Below are 12,959 nucleotides of genomic sequence, written 5' to 3'. Positions count from 1 at the left end.
AAAATTTTATGAATTTCGCCTTATTAGAATGTTTAGGTCAAGAGCTTCGATTTGCAAAAAGAATCAACTCAAACGGAGTTACGGATAAAAAGATATGATCAAAAGAAGTTTGAATTCAAATCTTCTCTAATTCAAATTTTAAAATTTTCAAAAATATGTTTGAGTTGGATTACTGGATAGAGGAGATCATAACGAAGACGTGGGCGTTGGTTTCGTTGGATTTGGACTAACGAGTAAAAAGTTATGAGTGTTTGAAGTTCAGGGACTAAACTGTAAAGAAAACTCCTGACATATAAGTCCCTGGCCGAAATTAAAAGAAAAAGAAAAATACTAAACAACGAACGTTCGTCACAGAACCCTATAGGACGAAATCGTTCATTGCCGGGTACTAACGGACGAATGTCCGCTAACTAATTAAACCTAAAAAAATAAAATAAACCGAACTAGAAAGAGAAAACGGGGCGGTTTGCGGTTTATACCAGCTCGGGGCGAATAAACCGACGGTGGCGGTTTGGATCGGGCGGCAGCTTCGGCGACGAGATGCGGCTGCGGCGGCGGACGGCTCCGGCGGAGCTAGCAGCGGCGCGGGGCGGCGGATCCAGGCGCGGGCGGCGGCAGCAGGGACGGCGGCGCGCGGGAAAGCAGCAGCGGCGGCGGCGCGCGGGAAAGCAGCAGCGGCAGCAGCAGCTAGCGGCGGCGACGGCAATGTGCGTCGGCGGCACGGGCAGATGAGGCGAGGCGGCGCGGCGAGGAGAGGGGAGACGGGGCCCGGGGCGGCGCCCTTTATAGGAGGGGAGGGGAGGCGCGGCTTGGGGAAGGGGTCATGGAGAGGCTGCGGCGCAACGGACTCCGGGGAGGAGTCCCGGTCGGGGACGACGGCCATGGCGGCACGGAGCTGGGCCTTGGCCTGGCTGGATGCTGGGCCGGCCCAGTCGGCGGCGGGGAGTTTTTTTTTTAAAACAAAATCCAGATAAACATAATCATAAAAACAAAATAAAAGAAAATTTTATATAGGCATATTATATATCAAAATTTTCAGAAAAAGATTTTCTTCAACATGGACATTTTTCTAGCATTAAATAAAATACACACAAATTCAAATAATTCAAAGAGTGCTACTGATCTATTAAAATCCAACGAAAATCATTTTTAAAATACCAAAATGATTTCAAATTAATTTTCCTCCAATTTTCTAATGTACGGAATCATGTTACCCTAATTTCCATATATTTTATTTTTGGAGAAAAATAATTTGAATAAAACTCAAATAAATCCTAATTGGAAATTAATTCCAAAAGGACTTGAAATTGATCCTTTGAAACTCCCAACTCATATTTCATAAATTGAAGAAGTCATTTTATCTTCTCTCGTGAAAATCATTGAGTTGCATAAAGTTTCTGAATTGGAAAATATTTCCCAATGGAATTCAAATATTTTTCAAACACCCTTTTCATTTTAAATGGAAGAAGTCATGTCATCTTCTCTCTAGGGTTTTGTGTTGAAAAGAATTTGAATTCATGGAGATCAGAAAGCAAATATGAAAGTTTGGGAAAGTCCTTTTATTCCCTCTCATTTAACTTTCAAAAGTATCGAATTCACTCACTTTCAGACAATCAATCAAACAATCAATCAAATCTATCTATTTATTATAACATTCCAAAATTTAGAATTTTGGGATGTTACACAGACTTAGAGACAAGTATTGGATACAAGAGATGAACTAGGGTTTGAGAGGAGATGGTGCTGGTGAATATGTTGATGGAGATTGACCCCCTCCCGATGAGAGGATCGTTGGTGACGACGACGGTGATTATTTCCCCCTCCCAGAGGGAAGTTTCCCCCGTAGAAGAGCTCCGCCAGAACCCTAGATTGGTTCTGCCAAGGTTCCGCCTCGTGGCGGCGGAGTCTCGTCCTGAAAGCTTGCTTATGATTTTTTTCCTCAACGAAAGACTCCATATAGCAGAAGATGGGCATTGGAGGGCCACCAAAGGGACCACGAGGCAGGGGGCGCGCCCAGGGGGTAGGGCGTGCCCCCCACCCTCGTGGGAAGGGTGTGGCCCCCCTCTGGAACTTCCTTAGCTCAGTATTTTTTATATATTCTGAAAATGACTTCCATGAAGTTTCAGGTCTTTTGGAACTGTGCAGAATAGGTCTCTAATATTTGCTTCTTTTCCAGCCCAGAATCCCAGCTGCCGGCATTCTCCCTCTTTATGTAAACCTTGTAAAATAAGAGAGAATAGGCATAAGTATTGTGACATAATATGTAATAACAGCCCATAATGCAATAAATGTCGATATAAAAGCATGATGCAAAATAGGCGTATGAACTCCCCCAAGCTTAGACCTCGCTTGTCTTCAAGCGAAAGCCGAAATCGAAAAATATGTCCACATGTTTAGAGATAGAGGTGTCGATAAAAATAAAATACGGACATGAGGGCATCATGATCATTCTTAGAACAGCAACTTATATAATTCTTGTCATATGATCTCTTATGCTAGAGTAACAATTCAATCACAATTTCAAGTATGAATCATAAACTTCATTGAAAACTGACAAACTATAACCTCAGTCATTGGAGCAATTGCAATTTATCATAACATAGGAAAGAGTTAATATAAGAGCTCTTCAGCAAGTACACATACTCAACTATCATATAGTCTTTCACAATTGCTAACACTCACGCAATACTTATGGGTATGGAGTTTTAATCGGACACAAAGAAAGATAGGGGCTTATAGTTTTGCCTCCCAACGTTTTACCTCAAGGGTAATGTCAACAATAATAGTTCATGAAAACTCACATCCAATTAGCCATATATACCAGGATCTTTCCAACATGTTGTGCTTGCCAAAAGATAAAATTTAAAAAGGAAGGGTCAAGATCACCATGACTCTTATGCAAGGTAGGAGATAAAAGTAAAAGATAGGCCCTTCGCAGAGGGAAGCAGAGGTTGTCATGCGCTTTTATGGTTGGATGCCAAAATCTTAATGTGAAAGAATGTCACTTTATATTGCCACTTGTGATATGGACCTTTAGTATGCAGTCTGTCGCTTTTATTTCCTCCATATCACACGATCGTATAAAGCTTATTTTCTCCCACACTAATAAGTCATACATATTTAGAGAGCAATTTTTTTATTGCTTGCACCGATGACAACTTACTTGAGGGATCTTACTCAATCCAAAGGTAGGTATGGTGGACTCTCATGGCAAAACTGGTTTAAGGGTGTTTGGAAGCACAAGTAGTATCTCTATTTGGTGCAAAGAATTTTGCTAGCATGAGGGGGAAAGGTAAGCTCAATCATGTTGGATGATCCATGACAATATAATTTATCTCAGATGTAAGAAAACATAACCCATTACGTTGTCTTCCTTGTCCAATGTCAACTCTTTAGCATGTCATATTTTAATGAGTGCTCACAATCATAAAAGATGTCCAAGATAGTATATTTATATGTGAAGACCTCTCTTTCTTTATTACTTCCTATTAATTGCAACGATGACCAAAACTATGTTTGTCAACTCTCAACAACTTTTATTCATCATACTCTTTCTATGTGAGCTCATTACTCTCCATAAGATCCATATGATCTCTTTGTTTCTTTTTATTTCTTTCTCTTTTCTTTTATTCACTCAAGATTATGGCAAAATAATCAAGCCCTTGACTCAACACTAATCTTTATTATAAATAACTCACGGACTCGATTACATAGAAGGATCATAAAGAAAAACTCACAACTAGATCATACTAAGAACTTTTATTCTACTAGATCAAAATATTATCAAAAGGATCGAACTAAGAAAAACGGTAAAGATAAAAGTGATGGTGATACGATACCGGGGCACTCCCCCAAGCTTGGCAGTTGCCAAGGGGAGTGCCCATACCAGATACTCAATTCTTCTTTGCTGGTGGAGAGGGTGGAGCTGTTGATGACGTAAGCTTCTTCCTTAATTTGCGCTTGAGGACAGAATTTTGATCCCTCAGGTCATCGATCTCCTGCTCAAGGCTTAATATCTTCTTGCATAATTCCTGTTTGTTTTCCTGCAAGAGGCGAAAAGGGATAAACTCGATCTTAGGTTTCTTTGCTCTATCAGGGAGGCTTGACCTTTTGAACTCCACATGCATGTCCCCAGGTTGAGGTAATGGGACTTCATCTTCATCTGAACTCGTCTCCTCCTTTCCCTTAGGTTCATAGTCCTCTTCTTCTTCCGTAGTCCAACCACAATGCTCCTCGTCCCCATAGACCTTAGGATCTACAAGATAATCAGCCACATAGCTTTCTCCTTCCGAATCCTGGGACAACATATTGCTCTAATCTGCAGCAGAAACAGCTTGAAACAAGAACATGAGATTTTTGTGTGATACTGTGGTCAAAACCTTTGGGAGATTATATAATGAATTTTTATCGACCAAAATAAGTAATGTGTAAGAAAACGGAGTCCAGAGAGCACACGAGGTGCCCACGACGCAGGGGGCGCACCCTCCACCCTCGTGGAGCCCTCGTGTCCTTCCCGGACTGCTTCTTATTTTACTATTTTTCTAAATATTCCAAAATAGAGAAAAATTGCCATTAGAACTGTTTTGGAGTCGGTTTACTTACCGTACCACATACCTATTCCTTTTCGGAGTCTGAAACATTCCGAAAAGTGTCCCTTATGTATTACACCGGGGTTACAGTTTCAATAATATTGGTTTCACATTCATAGGATTACCTGAGATATAACGTTTGATTCTTTGACCGTTCACCACCTTCGGATTTGTGCCTTCGAAGTTGTCGATTTTTATGGCACTGGAACGATAGACCTCCTCGATAACGTAAGGACCTTCCCATTTAGAGAGAAGTTTTCCTACAAAAAATCTTAAATGAGAGTTGTATAGCAATACATAATCACCTACATTAAACTCGCGCTTTTGTATCCTTTTGTCATGCCATCTTTTAACCTTTTCTTTAAACAATTTGGCATTCTCATAGGCTTGGGTTCTCCATTCATCAAGTGAGATAATGCCAAATAACCTTTTCTCACCGGCAAGTTTGAAATCATAATTGAGCTCTTTAATGGCCCAATATGCATTATGTTCTAGTTCGAGAGGTAAGTGACATGCTTTTCCATAAACCATTTTATACGGAGACATGCCCATAGGATTTTTATATGCAGTTCTATAGGACCATAATGCATCATCAAGTTTCTTGGACCAATTCTTTCTAGATCTATTAACAGTCTTTTGCAAAATTAATTTGAGTCCTCTATTACTAAATTCTACTTGACCACTAGACCGTGGGTGATAAGGAGATGCAATTCTATGATTGACATCATACTTAGCAAGCATTTTACGGAAAGCACCATGAATAAAATGTGAACCACCATGAGTTATCAGATATCTAGGGACTCCAAACCTTGGAAAAATAACTTCTTTAAGCATCTTAATAGAGGTGTTATGATCGGCACTACTAGTTGGAATAGCTTCTACCCACTTAGTAACATAATCAACAGCAACTAAAATATGTGTATATCCATTAGAGGCAGGAAAAGGTCCCATATAATCAAAGCCCCAAACATCAAATGGTTCAATAACAAGTGAATAATTCATAGGCATTTCTTGACGTCTACTAATATTACCAATTCTTTGACATTCATCACAAGATAAGACAAACTTATGGGCATCCTTGAAGACAGTAGGCCAATAAAAACCGGATTGCTATACCTTATGTGTAGTTCTATCTCCAGCATGGTGTCCTCCATAAGCCTCGGGGTGACACTTGCATAGGATCTATTCCTGTTCATGCTCAGGTACACAACATCTAGTAACACCATCTACTCCTTCTTTATAAAGATGTGGGTCATCCCAAAAGTAATGTCTCAAATCATAGAAGAACTTTTTCTTTTGCTTGTATGTGAAACTAGGTGGTATAAATTTAGCAACAATATAATTAGCATAATCAGCATAGCATGGAGCAGTTCGAGAAGCATTTATGACATTTAATTGTTCATCAGGAAAGCTATCACCAATAGGTAGTGGGTCATCAAGAACATTTTCCAACCTAGACAAGTTATCTGCAACGGGGTTCTCAACTCCCTTTCTATCAATAATATGCAGATCAAATTCTTGTAGGAGGAGAACCCATCTAATAAGTCTAGGTTTAGCATCTTTCTTTTCCATAAGATATTTAATAGCAGCATGATCAGTGTGAATAGTTACTTTAGAATCAACAATATAAGGTCTAAACTTATCACAAGCAAATACAACTGCTAAGAATTCTTTTTCAGTAATAGCATAACTTCTCTGGGCATTGTCTAGAGTTTTACTAGCATATTGAATAACATTTAATTTCTTATCAACTCTTTGCCCTAGAACAGCACCTACAGCATAATCACTAGCATCACACATAATTTCAAAAGGTAAATTCCAATCAGGTGGATGAACAATAGGTGCAAAGATCAATGCTTTCTTAAGTATTTCAAATGCTTCTACACAATCATTATCAAAGACGAACGGTATATCTTTTTGTAATAAATTAGTCAGAGGCCGAGAAATTTTTGAGAAGTCCTTAATGAACCTCCTATAAAAACCGGCATGACTAAGGAAACTTCTTATACCATTGATGTCCTTGGGACACGACATCTTTTCAATAGCATCAACTTTAGCTTTATCAACTTCAATGCCTCTTTCAGAAATTTTGTGCCCCAAGACAATACCTTCATTAACCATAAAGTGGCATTTCTCCCTATTCAAGACAAGGTTAGTTTCTTCACATCTCTGCAAAACTCGATCAAGGTTGCTTAAGCAATCATCAAAAGAGGATCCATAAACGGAGAAATCATCCATGAATACCTCACATATCTTTTCACAAATATCAGAAAATATAGCCATCATGCATCTTTGAAAGGTAGCAGGTGCATTACATAAACCAAAAGGCATACGTCTATAAGCAAAAGTACCGAAAGGGCAAGTAAAAGTGGTCTTAGATTGATCATCGGCTGATACAGGTATTTCAGAGAAGCCAGAATAACCATCTAGAAAGCAAAAATGTGTATGTTTGGATAATCTTTCTAGCATTTGATCAATAAAAGGTAAGGGGTAATGATTTTTTTAGTAGCCTTATTTAATTTGAGGAAATCAATTACCATCCTATAACCTGTAATAATTCTTTGTGGAATCAATTCATCTTTATCATTAGGAATGACAGTAATACCTCCCTTCTTAGGAACACAATGGACAGGAATTACACACTGACTATCAGCAATGGGATAACTTATACCTGCCTCAAGGAGCTTTAGTATTTCTTTTCTTACCACTTCTTTCATCTTAGGATTCAGTCGTCGTTGGTGATCAATAACTGGTTTGGCATCTTTTTCCAAATTTATTTTGTGTTGACATAGAGTGGGACTAATGCCCTTAAGATCATCAAGAGTATATCCAATAGCAGCACGGTGCTTCTTCAGAGTTTTCAATAATCTTTCTTCCTCCTTCTCTGAAAGGTTAGCACTAATAATAACATGATATATCATCTTTTCATCAATATAAGCATATTTAAGAGTATCAGGCAATGGTTTAAGCTCAAACACGGGATCACCCTTGGGTGGAGGAGGATCCCCTAAGATTTCAACAGGCAAGTTGTGCTTTGGAATAGGTCCCTGTTTAAAGAACACTTCATCTATTTCCCTTCTTTCATTCATACATATCATTTTCATGGTCTAGCAAATATTGTTCTAAAGGATCACTAGGAGGTACGGCAATAGAAGCAAGACCAATAATTTCATCTTTACTAGGCAATTCTTCTTCACAGTGTTGTCTATGAAATTTAGAAAAGTTGAACTCATGAGACATTTCACCTAAACCAATAGTAATAACATCATTTTTGCAGTCTATCCTAGCATTAACAGTGTTTAAGAAGGGTCTACCAAATATAATGGCACAAAAGCTATCTTGTGGGGAACCAAGAACAAGAAAATCAGCAGGATATTTAGTTTTCCCACACAAGACTTCAACATCTCTAACAATCCCAATTGGTGAAATAGTATCTCTATTGGCAAGTTTAATTGTGACATCAATATCTTCTAACTCAGCAGGTGCAATATCATGCATAATCTCGTTGTACAAGTCAATAGGTATTGCACTAGCACACATATCACACAAGCCATGATAACAATGATCTCCTATTTTAACAAAAATAATAGGCATGCCTACCAGAGGTCTATGTTTATCTTTAGCACAAGGTTTAGCAATTCTAGCAGTTTCATCACAGAAATAAATAACTATAGCGACCAGACCTCAAACGGTCCAATCTCTGTGCTCAGGTGTCATCCCTGGATCAGTAATGCTGACACCACACAGTACTTGAAGGATTTATAACAGAGTAGCAATCACACACTTATTACATCGAGTTTCTCAAAAGAGAACTTATTACAATAAATATGGCTTAAGGCCATCTAATAACGATAACAGCGGAAGGCTTGGAAGATAAGTGAGTCCATCAACTCCAATGGCATCACTGAGTATAGAACCACGATCTAAAAGCACCTTACTCGTCGTCTGAAAAGTCTGCAACATGAACGTTGCAGCCCAAAACGGGTCAGCACATGGAATATGCTGGCAATGTAACACATAGAGAGCAATGAAAGAAATAGGCTATACTATATGCATATTTGGCTAGTGGAAAGCTCTATGGTTATAGTTTTGCGTAAAGCCAAATTTTCCCTACTACAAAGGAATAAATTTTATTTAACTATCATGGTAGTTGTTAAACATTGAGAGTGTAGACACCCTCTCAATCCCAATTAAGCATCAACATTAAAACCCAACAAAATTAATTAGAGTAACATGATGAGATTCACATGATAATCCAAGTACTAGATACTCAAGATGTCCATAACCAGGGACACGGCTAACCATGATTAGTTTATACACTCTGTAGAGGTCTGTGCACTTTTCCCCACAAGACTCGATCTCCTCCGTTGGGATTCTCGCACTACATGGTGTTTGAGAAACGGATGACCGAGACATAGTCTTTCAGAAGCACTAGCACCTTACGATCGGGTAGATCGTTACACCTACTTTCCCCTACATATGCTAGTCTACCACTGTAAGAGTTCGCATGACCTACTCAACTATGCTAGAGCCCATAGTAGCTTGTGGCTGCACACGGAAGTTTCTAGCATGAATAATCTCATGATCCCTTTGAGCCTGGGTGGCGATCCAAAAGAAAAACAGGCAATCGCTGGAATACCCAGGTGCCTCAATCCACCCAGATGTGTATTTAAGTTGCCACCTTAGATAAACCATTAATTTAAAAATCTCACATCTGTCATGGATTTCACTCAGCCAATCCACGTCTACTAGCATAGCATGGCATAATAAGCAAACGTAGAAGTAACTCCCAAAGGTTTGATAATAAACAGGTAATAGGTACTACCTCAACTACTTCCTAGACCCACAATTTAATTAGATCCTAATCATGCAATGTGTGAGGATTGGTCTGATGCAATAAAAACTGGGTAATAGGAAGTATGATCAAAGTGTTACTTGCCTTGCTGATGATCCGGGAAACCTAGTGATTCAAAGTAGCAAGCGGCGCACTCCAGGTACTCTATCGCAAAAAAACAAGCATACAATAAGTACTCAACTAATGCACAGGTAAAACTCGAATAAGATATCTAACCAAATAGTTCAACTTAAGAACTCCGGTTGGCAAAAAGAACCAAATCGAACGAAGCAACGAAAGACAAACGGCAAAAGAAACAGGCTTCGTTCACTATTCTGGATCTAGGGCAATTTTTACAGAGGCAAAAACTTGTTTGAGTTGGTTAAACGGAAAGAGGGTTTCGAGACGAAACTCCAGGCGCTTGAATCACCTGATTCCGATAAACGAGCGAAAAGTTATACTAGAACGAAAATCGGATAAGGAATCGCGATCAGAAAAATTGCGGATTTAATCCGAGCAAAAGAAAACGACGAACAGATTAACGAATGAACGTTCGTTATCTGGATCTAAATGATGACCGCGTTCGTTAAAATGAACGAACGAACGAACGCTCGCTAATTAACTAAACCAAAAAAACTGATCTAGAAAAAAACGAAACGAAAAACCGACGGAAAACCGAACGGAAAACTGAACGGTTTGTCGAGAAAAACTGGCGGCGGGATGGGGTCAACCTCCGACGAGCGGCGGCTCCAGCGGGTGGCGAGGGGTGGCGACGGCGCGGCTCCGGCGGGCGGCGAGGTCGGCGGGCGGCGGCGAGGGGCGGCGGCGGCGCGGTGCGGCAGCGCGGGGAGGCGGCGGCGGCAGAGGCGGCGGGGCGAGGCGCTAGGGTTTGGGGGCGGCTCGGGCTGGGCTCCCCCGGCTTATAAGGCCGGCCGGGCCAGGTGTCCGGGTCGGACACGGCCCGATAGGTCGGTTCGTTTTTTTTAATTATTACGCTCAGAAAAGAAAACAAAAGGAATACTAAATGGACTCCAAAAATCCAGAAATAAATTTTCCCTGACTTCTAAAATCAAGCCGCACAGGATAAACATTTATTTGGGGCCTAAATGCAATTTTGAAAAACGTGCATTTTTCGTAAATTCAAATAAAATAGCAAATAAAACCAAAATAAAATCTTATTTGATTTTTTTTATTAAATCCTCAATATTTCTTTATTTTGGGAAAGTCATTTTATTCCCTCTCTCATATTTTTGTAATAGAAATAATTGAAGATAAAATAAATAAAATCAAATGATCCTATTTTCAAAATTTGAGCGAACTCAAATATGAAAATAACGAAATCCCCAACTCTCTCCGAGGGTCCTTGAGTAGCGTAGAATTTCTAGGATCAACCAAAATGCAATAAAATATGATATGCAATGATGATCTAGTGTATAATATTCCAAATTGAAAATTTGGGATGTTACAAACCTACCCCCTTAAGATGAATCTCGCCCTCGAGATTCGGGTTGGCTACAAAATAGGTGAGGGTGGTCCTTCAACAGATCTTCCTCTCGTTCCCAGGTGGCTTCATCCTCCGTGTGGTGGCTCCACTGAACTTTGCAAAACTTAATAACCTTGCTGCGGGTGACTCGGCTGGCATACTCAAGAATCTTGACTGGTTTCTCCTCATAGGTCAAATCACTGTCCAACTGAATCGCTTCCAGTGGCACTGTGTCTCTCAGCGGTATGTCAGCCATCTCTGCGTGGCACTTCTTCAACTGGGAAACGTGGAACACGTCGTGAACTCCTGACAATCCTTCGGGCAATTCCAACTTGTAGGCTACTTCTCCCATACGCTCCAAAACCTTGTATGGTCCTACAAAACGTGGCGCTAACTTTCCCTTAACTCCAAAATGCTTAACTCCTCGGAGTGGAGATACTCGAAGATAAACTCGGTCTCTGACTTCGTAAACTGTCTCCTTGCTTTTAGAATCTGCATAGCTCTTCAGCCTAGACTGGGCTACCTTGAGCCTATCGCGAATCAATTTTACTTTCTATTCAGACTCCTTAATCAGATCTGGTCCAAACAACTGGCGGTCTCCAACTTCATCCCACGACAATGGGGTCCTGCACCTCCTTCCGTACAAGGCTTCGAAAGGGGCCATCTTCAAACTGGATTGATAACTGTTGTTATATGAGAACTCTGCATATGGCAAATTCTCGTCCCAACTAGATCCGTAATCTAGCGCACAAGCTCTCAGCATATCCTCCAAAATCTGATTGACTCTCTCAGTTTGTCCATCTATCTGCGGATGAAAAGTTGTACTGAACTCTAGCCTGGTACCCAAAGTTTCATGCAACTGATTACAAAACTTTGAGGTAAATTGGGTTCCTCTATATGATACAATGCTCCTTGGAACTCCATGCAGACATACAATCCTGGTCATGTATATCTTTGCCAACTTGGCACTGGTATAGGTAGTCTTCACTGGGATGAAATGAGCTACCTTTGTCAAACGATCGACTACAACCCATATCGAGTCATAGCCTGAACGTGTTTTGGGCAATCCTGTGATAAAATCCATGCCTAGCTTATCCCACTTCCATTCGGGTATCAGCAATGGCTGTAGCAATCCTGCTGGCTTCTGATGCTCTGCCTTTACTCTCTGACATACATCACAAACTGCTACATACTCCGCAATATCCTTCTTCATTCCGGTCCACCAGAAAATATCCTTCAAATCCAAATACATCTTGGTATTTCCTGGGTGAATCATGGGCCTCTTGCAGAATTAACTTCCTGATCTTCAAGTCATTAGGCACATAAACACGGTCTTCAAACCATAAGGTATCATGCTCATCCTCATGAAATCCTTTGGCTTTTCCTTTTCTCATTTTCTCCTTAATAGAAGCAATCTCCTTGTCAGTCTTCTGGGATTCTCTGATCTTATCCATCAACGTAGACTGAATCTCTAATACTTCTACATAGCCTCTCGGAACTATCTCCAAACATAGCTCACGAAGATTCTCGGCTAACTCCCTTGGTAAATCTCCCATCATTAGTGTGTTGGCATGGCTCTTATGAATCAGCGCATCGGCTACTACGTTAGCCTTTCCGGGGTGATAATGCAATCTCATATCATAATCCTTGATGAGCTCCAACCATCTCCTTTGTCTGAGATTCAACTCCTTCTGCGTGAAAATGTACTTCAAACTCTTGTGATCTGTGTGCACCTCACAATGATTTCCAATGAGAAAATGTCTCCAAGTCTTCAATGCATGCACTACGGCTGCTAACTCCAAATCATGCATGGCATAATTTAACTCATGAGGCTTAAGCTGTCGTGAGGCATAGGAAACAACTCTTCCTTCCTGCATAAGTACTGCTCCAAGTCCTCGACGTGAAGCGTCAAAATACACCTCATAATCCTTGGTCTGATCTGGCAAAATCAACACTGGTGATGTAACCAAGCGTTTCTTCAACTCCTAGAAACTGGCCTCACATTCCTCGGTCCATATGAACTTGGTATCCTTCTTCAATAACTCCGTCATAG

This window comes from Triticum urartu, chromosome 5A (assembly GCF_056163025.1).
Source record: "Triticum urartu cultivar PI428250 chromosome 5A, HENAU_Tu73, whole genome shotgun sequence".
In the NCBI taxonomy this organism is placed as follows: Eukaryota; Viridiplantae; Streptophyta; class Magnoliopsida; order Poales; family Poaceae; genus Triticum; species Triticum urartu.
This window is presented reverse-complemented; position numbering follows the sequence as displayed.